General features: G+C 38.8%; 2 long non-coding RNA genes across 2 annotated transcripts; both read left to right on the plus strand.

Moving 5' to 3' along the window:
- The first annotated feature begins 5,634 nt into the window (after nt 1-5,634).
- On the plus strand, nt 5,635-6,627 carry LOC132103977 (uncharacterized). Its single transcript, XR_009423493.1, has 3 exons — nt 5,635-5,856; nt 5,957-6,000; nt 6,374-6,627. It is a non-coding gene; the product is annotated as an uncharacterized LOC132103977 (long non-coding RNA).
- A 3-nt stretch (nt 6,628-6,630) lies between these two features.
- On the plus strand, nt 6,631-11,598 carry LOC132103976 (uncharacterized). Its single transcript, XR_009423492.1, has 4 exons — nt 6,631-6,780; nt 7,695-7,798; nt 10,031-10,151; nt 11,345-11,598. It is a non-coding gene; the product is annotated as an uncharacterized LOC132103976 (long non-coding RNA).
- The last annotated feature ends 830 nt before the right edge of the window (nt 11,599-12,428 follow it).

Below are 12,428 nucleotides of genomic sequence, written 5' to 3' on the forward strand. Positions count from 1 at the left end.
CTATCATCTGTTTATTTGAACTCTGCCACTTGGCCAAATTATGTTTCATTAAAGAAATAATAATTATAATATATAAAAGAAACAAAGCTAACGCATACAGATTCAAATGTAAGATAATGTAAAGGAAACTGCACTGAGATTCGCTTCGTTTGAACCAGGGGCCGTTCAAGCTCAAACCGGTGCGTAAGGTTTGGTTAGTTTTCTGGTTGAACTAGCCTAAATGTTTCCTGAAAACGGCGTGCAACGTGTTTTGAGATACGTTTTCTCTTGTTTGATCAGTGAGTGTGTCAAAAATATCAGCCCAGTCAGCAGGAACATAAACCATTAAGCCATGTTAAGAGTTTTCTTAATATATATAGGCCTATACATTTTTTTTACAGGGAAGAAAACACATTAAACTTGCGCGTTCTGTTCATATTTTGGGCTCATCTGCTTTGTACATAATTTATTTTATTAATAAACTATTCAGTATGAGGGGTTAAAATCTCACAACTTAAGTAACTCACAACATTTTTGTGGCGAGAGATGGACAGATTCACACACACAGGTCTGAATGACCATCAGTGCAATTCATTCACACAAGACAAGAATGTTCTAGTATGTTACGGACACCAGTAGAAACCATTATGACTCCAATAAATTTAGTGGTTTCTTTGGAAAACTGTAATGGTCTTAGTGGGTAGGCTACTGCTGAAAAATAAAATAAAAAAAAAATTAAAAAAATGAACACAAACAATAGATAGGTTTTAATGGTTATAATGGGAATTCTGTTGGTTTTAATGGTCACAGTAATGGTCCCTGTGGGTCTCTATTGGTAAATTGCTTTCTTCTATTGGTGGCATGTGTTATATCTTCATGACAAGAAGCACAAGCAAGTTGAATTCTCTCAGGATACGTTTTAATAACTTCTGCACAAGCAGGATAACATGCGAGCACACGTTCAGCACTTACTCTCACTCTTCTCTCTTTATACTTCACATGTATATTTTACCTAAGGAGCTCGAGTGCCATCTAGTGGAGTATTAATGTAAGGACATCACATTTTCCCCTCTTAGTTAAATGAATTATTTCTGTAGCCAACAATTGACATGAAATAGAAATAAAGAACATCAAATCCTTAATATATCACCAATTTCACATGTATAAGAATACACTAGGCAACACATTACATGAATACAAAGGAGCATTTAAAACAATATGAACAAACTACTCAACTGCTATTCAGTACTTATGCGTGTGCAATGTGTGCAAAAGTCCATGTCAGTTTCTGTGACTAATAAACATAGTCCTTTAGCCAACCTGGCTCACGTCTTTGATGTGTTTCACGTGAACAAGCATCAGAAGACTCTGAATTTCCAGACAGTGGAACTTGAGAGGGAATCAGGTTTTCTGCATTTGTGGTCAGTCTATTATCCCTTGCAGTAGTCGGCACAGATGCGAGACCATGCATGCCACTTCTTTCCATCGTCTAAGAGGTAAGTTGTAAGGGCCAACTTTTTCTCTAACCTCAACTGGAGGAGTGAATTTTGGGTGTCCTTTTGGCACATGTACTGACTTTTTTATGCGCACTTTATCCCCTTTTCGGAAAGAAGAATGACGCACTCGATGCTTGTTATCAAAGCGAGATTTCATGACATCCTGACGTGCTGAAACACGCTTCTTCAGTTGTTCATGACCAGAAGGTGAGGGTTTCAGGACATTGAGGCGGGTACGCATTTTCCTCCCATGAAGCAATTCGAAGGGGGAAACACCTGTCACAGCATGAGGTGTGGCACGATAGATCTGCAGGAAGTCAGTCACTGTTGCTTTCCATGGTGCGGATTGTAGATTGCTGATTGAATTGTACTTTTCAACACTCTGTGGAAGCGTTCAATAGCTCCGTTTGCAGCCGGATGATACACTGATGTGCGAATGTGCTAAATGTCTCTGTCTTTCAGGAATGCAGTGAACTCAGGTGAAGTAAACTGAGGCCCATTATCACTCACCAGAGTGGTCGGGTTGCCATGTCTACTGAAGACGGAGGTAAGAAAAGCAGTCACCTGTTTTGTTGCAATAGATGCAGTAAAGGCTACCTCGGGCCATTTACTATAGTAGTCAGTGAGTGTCAGAGCGTATCGACAGTCCCAGACAGCAGTCTCAAAAGGACCCACAATGTCTATTGCTAATTTTTCCCAAGGGGCAGATGGTAAAGGAACAGGCTGGAGGGGCACAGCAGAGGTTTTTGCAGTTTTGTCCAGAGAAAGACATAACTGACAGGCAGTAATCTTTTCTTCCACACGTGTGTCCATTCTGGGCCACCAATACATTTCACGCAGGCGTTGCTTTGTTCTGACAATCCCCTGATGGCCCTCATGTGCAATGCGGATCAGTGACTCACGCAGTTCTCCAGGTACCACCAGTCGAGACCCTCTAAAAACAAAATCAGCCTGCACACTGAACTCATGTCTCAGTTTGTAATATGGGCGTAGAACAGGATCCAAAGCAGCAGGAGATGGAGGCCAGCCACGGACCATTTGTGTGCGAAGTGCAGAGAGTTCAGGACAACTAGCAGAGGCAGCAGCAAATTCATCCTGAGATATGGCAGTCGGACCAGTGGACAGTAATGCAACAAATTCGGGCTCTGTATCTGACTCAGCATCTGAAGTCAGAGGCAGGGGCAAGCGGGACAAACAGTCTGCAGTGTAATTTTGAGATCCAGCACGATACTCAACAGTGTAATTAAAACAGAGCAACCGAGCAGCCCACCGAGCTATGCGCCTGCCAGCTCTATCAGTCCCTTTTGTGGTCAGCAGCGTCGTCAAGGCTTGATGGTCAGTCCGCAGAGTAAATCTGCGACCCCACAAGTATGTCCTCCACTTCTCCACTGCCCAAACACACGCCAGAGCCTCCTTTTCGACAGTGGAGTATTTTTGTTCAGTTGGGGTGAGTGTTCTGGATGCGAAAGCGACAGTACGTTCTTGACCATCAGTGCTTATTTGTGCGAAGACAGCACCTAGTCCGTAAGCAGATGCGTCAGTAGAAATGACCACTGGCAGCCCCGGGTCAAATAGTGCAAGAGCAGGACTGTGTACAAGTAGCTTTTTGACTTCAGCTAAGCTCTGTTGAGCGTCATCGGACCAGTGAAATCCACTCTCATCTCTCAGGCACGCACGCAGAGGCATCACTACGGAAGCGAAATTAGGAATAAATTTGTTGTACCATGAGAGGAGACCCAGCAAAGAACGCAACTGAACAGCATCCGATGGCGCAGGTGCATCGATTATTGCAGAGAGATGTTCTTGATCCAGCTGAATACCCTGTGATGTCACCATGTGTCCTAAAAACTTCAAGCTCTGCTTTCTGAATTGACATTTAGACTCATTCAACACCAACCCAGCCTCTTTGAGACGTTGCAGCACATTCTCTAGTGCTTGATCATGCTCCTGTTGCGAGCGTCCCCACACGATAATGTCATCTAGATAGTTTGCAACATTCTGGAGTCCTTTTAGAATGACAACCATCATCTTTTGGAATGCAGATGGAGCAGATGCCAAACCATAAGGTACCCTGCGGAACCTGAAGAGGCCCTCGTGTGTAATGAATGCAGTCAGGTCCCGGCTGTCATCATGAAGAGGTACCTGATGATATGCACTTTCCAAGTCTATAGTTGAGAATACAGTTGCACCTTGCAGTAATGTCATCATCTCCTCCATGTGTGGCAATGGGTAGCTGTCTACTATAACTGCCTTGTTGGGCCCTCGCAGATCCACACACATGCGGATCCCCCCTGTTTTCTTTTGGACCACAACAATTGGTGAAACCCATGGAGAGGAGTCAATTCTTTCAATTACACTAGCATGCAAGAGTCGTTCTAGTTCGGCGGAAACAGCATCTCTGACAGAAAAAGGTAAGCGACGCAATTTGTGTCTGACAGGAGGTACAGAGTCAGAAATGTTAACCTTGTGTGTAAAATTTTTTACACAGCCCAATGCAGTTCGCTGTGATGGAGGAGTGGAGAGGGCACAAACTGAAGCGGATTATGGCGGCGGCAGCACAGTGTTTCCATCGAATCGAAGCTGGAGTCCCTTAATTAGGTCCATGCCTAACAAAGCTGTGCCATTGTCAACAATGAAGAAATGTGCAGGACAGGTAAGGCCATATTTAGACACAGTTGCAGGTAAACATCCAAACACTGAAATTGGCTCTTGCAAGTAAGTGACTAAACGGGCAGATGGAGCTTGTAACGGCACAGTGCGAAAGTGCTGCTCATACAATTGTTTTGGCAGAATGGACACTGATGAACCAGAGTCGACTGTGAGTTGAAGAGACACAGGTGTAACAGCAGACATAGCATTTATAGTCACATCACACATCAGACGATCAGATGTTCCAGGTAGATAGAGAATGCAAACCTCTGGTAATTCAACTGAATGCACTGAGCGAGTAGGAGCAGAACGGCAGACTCGTGCAAAATGTCCAGTCTTATTACAATTTTTACATTTAGCAGATGCAGCAGGGCAGTTCTGTGCGTTTGCAAGATGTGCAGTGGAGCCACAGCGGAAGCATGTCCGAGCTGAAGAAGCAGAGTGAGGTTTTGATGAGGTATGTGTTTTGAATTTGGCCTTAGGATGCTGTCGTCCAGTCGCAGGAGTGGCATGTACGGCTTGTAGAAGCATGTCCGAGCTGAAGAAGCAGAGTGAGGTTTTGATGAGGTATGTGTTTTGAATTTGGCCTTAGGATGCTGTCGTCCAGTCGCAGGAGTGGCATGTACGGCTTGTTCTGGAGCAGAACTGCTTGTAACCATAGATTTTGCCTGTGCATCAGCGGCCTCTAGCTGCGTGGAAATTGTAATTGCAGTCTCTAGTGTCAATTTAGATTCCATTAATAATCTTTCACGAATGCGAGGGTTAGCAATATGTTCTACTAGCTGGTCACGCAGCATATCATCAAGATTCTCATTAAATTCACAAGTAGTTGCCAAATCTCTCAATGCAGCAATATATTGCAGTACCGTTTCATCTGTCCTCTGCACTCGTTTCCTGAAGGCATGTCTTTCCACGACCACATTTCGTCTTGGAATGAAATGCTCCTCCAAAGCTTTAACAGCAGCTGCAAGATTGTCACCGGTATCGGGCAATGTATAAAATAGTCTCTGACCTTCAGTTCCGAGGCAGTGAAGAAGTAAAGCCCGTTTTCTGGCTTCTGGCCAGGAATCTCCAGTAGCATTGATGACGAGCATGTAATTCTCAAACATTCTCAGCCATGTTACAAGCGGTATAGCGGGCTCACCGGGACAAGGCAAAAATGGACTGGGAAACGGAGCACTTACTGATGCCATCCTCAGGAAATCTTGTGAAAAAAAAATCGTCCTCGTCGCCAAATTTGTTATATCTTCATGACAAGAAGCACAAGCAAGTTGAATTCTCTCAGGATACGTTTTAATAACTTCTGCACAAGCAGGATAACATGCGAGCACACGTTCAGCACTTACTCTCACTCTTCTCTCTTTATACTTCACATGTATATTTTACCTAAGGAGCTTGAGTGCCATCTAGTGGAGTATTAATGTAAGGACATCACAGCATGTATTGTCTTGCATTGCCACCATACGTCATTTGGAAAGGTTATTTTTTTATTAATTAATTTTTATTCAAAATTGACGTTGAAAGTTGGTCTTTGCTTGGTTCGTCGGATTTGGTCCAAATTTAGCCCAAAAATAGATGTTAAATAACAGTGAAATTCTGCGTGACTTCCACTAGCTGTAATGTGCGCGCGCGCAGAACTGGAGCGGAGGACGTCACCATGGAAACGAGGCGGCAGCCCAACCGTCAAGCAGCTGAACGCTGACACTCAATGTGGTTTCACTATTTTTTTCAGGTAAGTTTAGTCTATAAAATTACACAAATAGTACATTAAAGTGTTCCTGGCACTTTATTTCATGTAAATTATACGCTTCCGTTTAATATTTACTTTATAGAAATGGTTTAGTGTCGTCAGAAAAAGTCCGTTAGCATCTCAACCGTAAGGCTAACTACACTAACAGTTAACTTTTATTTATTAAGTTTGGGCTTTTAATGTTATCTTGTGTGTAGATGAGCTCTTTCTCTCTCTCTCTCTTTCTCTCTCTCTCTCTCTCTCTCTCTCTCTCTCTCTCTCTCTCTCTCTCTCTCTCTCTCTCTCTGTCTCTCTCTCTCTCCATACATATCAATGGATGAATGGAAGTAACCGAATTAATTTAACCCTAAAAGTATGCACCGTTTAATCCTAAAATGTGCACTAACGTAACCGGATAACGTTACATCACTTACATAGATCGTGAAAATGGACTGACACCTTCAGGTTTTGATCTTTCATGGTAAATACATAAATACATACACTTGTTCTGTGATTTCAGAAGTGCCAGTAAAAAACCTCTATGACAGAGGAGAAGTTCCTGATTTTAACATTTGTGAAGGGAGCTGCTGACAGAGAGGATGAAAACACACACATTTTGATGTCCACGCTGTGGGAGCATTACTAAATAAGTAAAACTAAAATGTTTTATATATATATATTCTGTAAATTATTATGTAAATTATATATTCTGTGAATTATTATTTTTCTTTTCTGCATTTCACCTCTGCTATAGTTTATGCCAGAGCCATGGCTCTGGTTTATGCCTTATACCTGGCATTGTATAATAAATATTGTTGTCTCTGTGACAGTATGCTTATGATCCTAGGTTCTTCCATGCTGAATGGCTGTGCTCTAGAGTCATATCTCCTGTCGAAGAACATTTTTAGACATTATGAACCATGAATAGTAAGCAATTCGTCAAACATACACTACCATTCAAAAATGTAAGGGTCAGATTTGTCATGTATTTCAAAGACAAATCTTTTATGCTCACCACTGCTGCATTTATTTGATTAAAATACAGTAAAATAGTAATATTGTGAAATTACAATTTTTTTAATAACTATTTTCTATTTAAGTTTGTTTTAATAAGTGATCAAAGCTGAATTTTCAGCATCATTACTCCAGTCTCCAGTGTCACACAATCCTTCAGAAATCATGCTTTGTGAAATCAAGAATAAAATTGTACAAAATATTCACATATAAAGCAGTTATTTGAAATCGTACTAATATTTCACAACATTACCATTTTTATTTATGATCAAATAAATGAAGTTTTCTTAGTGTACATGAGACTTATTTCAGAAACATAAAAAAAATCTCTTATCTCCAAGCTGCACACTCTCACACCGTGTCTGTTAAAAATCATTCAAACTTTGTCAGTACATCATAAATAGGAAAAGGCATCAGATCACCGTCTGTGATTTGTTGTGTCGTGCCGCATCCAGTGTAGAGAGCATCACTGATTATAATAGGCTCTGTTGTATTTTGTTGTGCTGTCCAGTGACGACACAGTGTTAGAACTCTTGTTAAATATCATTACATATGATGTATGTATGACTCCTATTCAGCACTGATAGATCTTTTCTATTCATCTATAAATCATTGATAAACCACAAGGTTACTGTAACATATTTAAACAATATTAATAAGAATAAATAAAAATGCATCTGTGACTTAATATTGCTTCTTATTTTTCAGTGGGTTGAAAGTTATCATTAAACACATTCTTCTCATCTTTGTGCATTTTCAGACGTTGTGCATATTTCTGAATCATTTTTTTTTAACTTCATAATATTGGTTGTCTTCTCTTGTTTCAGAGTTTAGCTCCAACCCCAGTTAAGCAGACCTGAGCAGCTGATGAAGGATCAGCAGAAACTCTGCAGAACATTGGTCCTTCAGCCCAGGACTGGACACCAGTGTTGTAAGTCATTCTGTCTCTTTATAGTGCATGTTCAGAACATATTGCAGGAGATCTCAACATTGTCTCTTAAGGTCCACTTACATGCAGAGTTTTGCTCCAACCTGCAGTGCACCTGAACACATTAATCGAGGTCTAACTATTAGTGTTGTCACAGTACCAAAATTTCAGTATTCGGTACCAGTACCAGTGAAAATCCATTGTACTCTGTACCAATTTCAGTACCAAAGCAAAACACAAAAACATGCTAATTATTATTTTTTAAATTATTATTATTAGCCGCACTTATGCTAACAATTAACTACTCTAATAACAGTGTTCATTTCAATCCGACATTCAAAATACAGTTATATATATCCTTATAAATACAGGTGCTGGTCATATAATTAGAATATCATCAAAAAGTTGATTTCACTAATTCCATTCAAAAAGTGAAACTTGTATATTATATTCATTCATTACACAGACTGATATATTTCAAATCTTTATTTCTTTTAATTTTGATGTTTATAACTGACAACTAAGGAAAATCCCAAATTCAGTATCCCAGAAAATTAGAATATTGTGAAAAGGTTCAATATTGAAGACACCTGGTGCCACACTCTAATCAGCTAATTAACTCAAAACACCTGCAAAGGCCTTTAGATGGTCTCTCAGTCTAGTTCTGTAGGCTACACAATCATGGGGAAGACTGCTGACTTGACAGTTGTCCGAAAGACCACCTTTGACACTTTGCACAAGGAGGGCAAGACACAAAAGGTCATTGCAAAAGAGGCTGACTGTTCACAGAGCTCTGTGTCCAAGCACATTAATAGAGAGGCGAAGGGAAGGAAAAGATGTGGTAGAAAAAAAGTGTACGAGCAATAGGGATAACTACACCCTGGAGAGGATTGTGAAACAAAACCCATTCAAAAATGTGGGGGAGATTCACAAAGAGTGGACTGCAGCTGTAGTCAGTGCTTCAAGAATCACTACACACAGACGTATGCAAGACATGGGTTTCAGCTGTCGCATTCCTTGTGTCAAGCCACTGTTGAACAACAGACAGCATCAGAAGCGTCTCACTTCAAAAAGGACTGGACTGCTGCTGAGTAGTACAAAGTTATGTTCTCTGATGAAAGTACATTGAGTATTTCCTTTGGAAATCAGGGTCCCAGGGTCTGGAGGAAGAGAGGAGAGGCACACAATCCACGTTGCTTGAGATCCAGTGTAAAGTTTCCACAGTCAGGGTGCCATGTCATCTGCTGGTGTTGGTCCACTGTGTTTTCTGAGGTCCAAGGTCAACACAGCTGTATACCAGGAAGTTTTAGAGCACTTCATGCTTCCTGCTGCTGACCAACTTTATGGAGATGCAGATTTCATTTTCCAACAGGACTCGGCACCTGCACACAGTGCCAAAGCTTCCAGTACCTGGTTTAAGGACCATGGTATCCCTGTTCTTAATTTGCCAGCAAACTCACCTGACCTTAACCCCAAAGAAAATCTATGGGGTATTGTGAAGAGGAAGATGTGATATGCCAGACCCAAGAATGCAGAAGAGCTGAAGGCCACTATCAGAGCAACCTGGGCTCTCATAACACCTAAGCAGTGCCAAAGACTGATCGATTCGATCTGATTTTCCTTAGTTGTCAGTTATAAATAAATATATCAGTCTGTGTGTAATGAATGAATATAATATACAAGTTTCACTTTTTGAATTGAAATGATGATATTCTAATTATATGACCAGCACCTGTATACACAGAATGACTCATTGAACTGCTTGTATAGTTTTAATAATTAATTTATTTGTAATGAATAAAGGGATTTTACATTTGATTATTTGTTTTTCTTACTTGAATGCTTTTGTTCGAATGTAAAATAAAAAAGTGAATTATTATTAAGAAAAGATCTGCAGGAAAAGATGCAATGTTGCTCTGTGATTTTGCTTTGGAACCTTTAGAAAATAGAAAAGATTTGACTTTGCTAACTCTTTCAACTTCATAACGGTTGTAGCTCAGTATTATTTTGTCAGATTTCAACAAGTTATACATCATTTTGAAGGACTTTTTAATGAGAAAAAAACCTCAACTCATTTTTGCTCATTGTGACTTACTTTGCCAGCACAGGTCACATATGCTACTTAATTTCCACTTGAGAGTGGTCAGATTTAAAGTCTGAGATTAGTCCATCAGTTCTTGAATTTCAATTTTTATTTATGCGTGTGTGTGTGTGTGTGTGTGTGTTCAAAACAAGAGTGTCTGTCTCAGAACCTAAAGAAAAGAGGCCACACCTTATAGGAAATAAACGCCTCCTAAGTGTACGGAAATACCTGGCTGAGGAGATCAGTGACATAAACCAGATAAAACTGTCAGTGGTAAGTGTTTACATATCCGAATGGAATTGCTACAACCTCTTATCTAATATGACTCGAATAGAAAAGTGAATAGACTATGTACCATAAAAAGTAGACAATTTAATTATTCAAGCCTATTTGTGAAACTGGACCACAAAACCAGTTACAAGGGTAATTGTTTTTATTTTATTTTTTAGTTTTTTATAATAATAATAATAATAAATACGTTTTCCATTGATGTATGGTTTGTTAGGAGGACAATATTTGTCTGAGATACAACTATTTGAAAATCTGGAATCTGATGGTGCTAAAAAATCTAAATATTGTGAAAAATATTTCAAATCCAAAGCAAAGCATTTTATTAATAAAAAATTAAGTTGATACATTTATGGTAGGAAATTTACAAAATATATTCATGGAACATTATCTTTTTTTAAATCCTAATGATTTTTGGCATGAAAAATCAATAATTTTGACACATCTTGCACACACCACATCACGCTGTAACCAAATCTTCTCCGCTGTCGCAAAACCTCAACTGTGTGCATGCGTTAGTGGAACCAGACGATAGGCTTAAATGTTCTGCGACTTGACTGTTAAAAGCAGATGATTGGCTTTCCAGCGGGAGGGGTGGGACATGTGCATACAACCGCCATCTTTGCCGTTACAGGTTTTCCTTTTATAGTTGTATTGAGGATTGAGGAAGTGGTATGTCTCTTATAAATTGTCTCTGGTATGGAACAGTGATTAAACTGACTTGGAACCAGAATTCCAAGAATTCAGAGAGGAATCCAGTATTCAGACAGACCATGGAAAAACTAACATTTATTTACTAATAGAACGTTATTCTAAAGTAATTGTTTTAAAAAATGTTCAAGAGTGTTTCACTTTGGTCTGTTACTGTAGGAACATTGGCTTTACATTTCCATACTCCTAAACATGACGCTGAACAAAACAAACTGGTTTGTTTTACTCATGAACATAAAATGAGTAATGGACAAAAGTTCACATCTGTCAAGAACTTGAATCTGCTCAAAGTGCCCCCAAAGTGTTGGACGAGTTTAAACATGATGATGTTTTGTCAACAACTAAGTTTTTGCAACTTTTTTGTCTGCCATATAAATATATGTATAGATAATCTCACATACTGGTAATGTGGTTTAAGTGGTACATTGTCCTAATGAATTGTCCTTTTTTTTTTTTTTTTTTTGCAGGTCTGAGACAGCTACAATGAAGCCACAAAAACAGTTCATAGTTCCTGTATTTCTATAATGCATTAATGAATAACAATAATTAAAATAAAATGAAATGTCAAGGTTTTGTGTTAATTCCAGCTATGTTGAGTATTCTGTGAATAATTTTGATTTTAGGTGCATATTCTTAATTCTTTGCAAAACAACCTGAACTGTTTGCTATTGAAAGGTTGGTATGTAGTTTAAATAAATAAAAAATTATATTCTTGACAAAACCTGTGTACAGTTTGTATTAATAATTTAAATTATTTAATTATATTAATTAATGGCCTAATTACCAGCTATCAGTTAAACATTTAAATCAGAACCAATACAAAACTGCAACGAAAGCTATTAAATATGTGCTAATAAAGACCAATACAAACTTGTAATGGAACCATCAGAACCAATACAAAACTGATGGAAACCATTAAATTTGTGCTAATAAAGACCAATACAAACTTGTAATGGAACCATCAAAACCATTACAAAACTGACGGAAACCATTAAATTTGTGCTAATAAAGACCAATACAAACTTGTAATGGAACCATCAGAACCATTACAAGACTGTGATGGAAACCATTATGTGCAAATCGTGACCAATACAAACTTGTAATGGAAACCAATACAAACCAATAAATCCTAATGGAATATGCCCAAAACACACTACGTAATGGAAACCATTTGGTAATGGTTTTAATGGTTAATTGCTGATGGTTTGTAATGGTTTTGTAATGGAAACCATTAGAATTTCTGTAATGGTTTCTATTGTTTTTTTCAGCAGGGCTGCCCTTCCCGTCCAGAATAAAAGAGAACATCCCAATCGAGTGAAGGCATTTGTGGAAACTGTGGTTCCTAATTACTGTGATCCAACATTTGCCTCACATTTCATAATGAAAAGACACACATTTCAGATGAAGGATAATCCAATTCTTACATTTAAAACTGTGTTATGAACTATATGCTTATTATTTTTATTGTGAGTATTAGGCTAAACATTCAATTCAATTCAAGTTTATTTGTATAGCGCTTTTTACAATACAAATAGTTACAAAGCAACTTTA

The sequence above is a fragment of the Carassius carassius genome, chromosome 25 (assembly GCF_963082965.1).
Source record: "Carassius carassius chromosome 25, fCarCar2.1, whole genome shotgun sequence".
NCBI lineage: Eukaryota > Metazoa > Chordata > Actinopteri > Cypriniformes > Cyprinidae > Carassius > Carassius carassius.